Genomic DNA, 1,971 nt, shown 5'->3' with positions numbered 1-1,971 from the left:
ATTAATTTTGGATACATAGGAGTTGTCTATAAAATCTACACAAATATTATATGTAATTATCTGGGGTCTTCTATATAAAACATGATCAGGAGCTATGTTCTTGGGTTAAAAATGTATCCATGCATTATCTGTTTCTTGTTGTTGTTGTTAGGTGCCATCAAGTTGGTACTGACCCATAGCGACCTTATTCACATCAGAACAAAACACTTCCCGATCCTGGGCCAACCTCACTATTGGTGCCACGCTTGAGTTCTTTGATGCTGCCACTTGGCCAATCCATTTCGTTGGATGTCTTCCTCTTTTTTTCTGACCCTCTACCTTACCAAACATGATATCCTTCTCCAGTGACTGCTCCCTCCTGACAATATGTCCAAAGTATGAGAGACAAAGTTTGGCCATCTTGGCCTCCAAGGAGCACTCTGGCTGCACTTCTTCCATGGTTCTTTTGGCAGCCCATGGCACTTTGAATATTTTCCTCCAACAACTCAAAGGCATCAGTTCTTCTGTGGTCTTCCTTATTTACTGTCCAGCTTTTGCATGTATATGAGGTTATTGAAAACACCATGGCTTGGGTCAGGCACACCTTAGTTATTAAGCTGACATCTTTGCTCTTCAACACTTTAAAAAAGTTGTGTGCAGCAGATTTGCCTAATGCAATAAATCGTCTGATATCTTGACTGCTGCTTCCATGAGTGTTGATAGTTGATCCAAGAGTTGCTATGAGTTGCAATGAAATCCTTGACAACTTCAATCTTCTCTCCTTTGATAAGAATGTTGCTTATTGGTCCAGTGGTGAGTATTTTTGTTTTCTTGACGTTGAGATGTAATTCATATCGAAGGCTGTGCTCTTTGATCTTCATCAGTAAATGTTTTAAATAAAATCAGTTTCTTAGTGCATTTCAAATCCCTACATGTTAGCGTTTTTTCTCCATTTCTGTTGGTTTTTTATATTTGACTTAAATGGTTTTAAGATAATTAACTTTACATTTCAATTTTTATTCAAATCTTTAATTATTATAAATGTATTATCTCATATTCATAAATTCAAGCAAATGCCATGTGTCAAAAATATTCTAACTTGAACGGGACACTTTGTTTTCAATAATACAAGTTGTTTTTCTTAAGTAATGAATAGAGAACACTTTATATGGCAGATGGTTTGGGGGAGGAAATCCTGTAAGCATAAGTTATTGTGAAAAACTAAAAGCCATGGAAAGCAATTATGGATGAGTTTGCAAGGGGTTGGATTATTTGTAAATAATCATGAAAGTGTGTATTTGAGATTAATGATGAAAATCAAAATAATATTTTACCACTTTTTTGTTGTAGTTGATTTATCAAATTACTGATATCATATTCCTTACTATGCAGTGATTTGTCACTTAATATCCACCTTACATTCTTTGAAATAGCATTTTATGTGCTTTGGATGTTGTGTAAACACCATACTATAATAGGATCCTAATTTTCCTTTATGTTGCATTGGAAAGCTTCATTCTTGAGCAGTAATTTTCAATATGCAGAGAGGTATTTGCTTTTGTGTTTGGTCTTCAGTGCACATCATTAGAAATGACTCCGTAGCTCACATTTTTGTAACACTTGTAGCTTTCAGAGGAATTGTTCCTTTAACAGCATTGGAATTATTTTTTTTCCAATTTTAAGGATCATAATGATTTTCAAATGCAATCTGTCAATACAGTGAGCAATAATATTCACTGATGTTCCACTTTTCATGCTGTGTACCTTTTGTTGAACTTCCGAATTGACATTTCTCTTTTGCCTCTCATTGCTGCTATCACTAGCACTGATTTTGCAGTGACTGGGAACTATGATTCACTTTATAATAATATTTTTCAAAGAAAATTAAGGATATAATGCTAAAACATTTTAGATATACACAGTATAGAAAATTGGATAGCACTGCCCATGAATTGAAGCTTATAGTTATATGACACATTTTTTTACATTAAA

The sequence above is a fragment of the Chrysochloris asiatica genome, unplaced genomic scaffold (genome assembly GCF_000296735.1).
Source record: "Chrysochloris asiatica unplaced genomic scaffold, ChrAsi1.0 scaffold00043, whole genome shotgun sequence".
In the NCBI taxonomy this organism is placed as follows: domain Eukaryota; kingdom Metazoa; phylum Chordata; class Mammalia; order Afrosoricida; family Chrysochloridae; genus Chrysochloris; species Chrysochloris asiatica.
Note: the sequence above shows the minus strand (reverse complement) of the source record.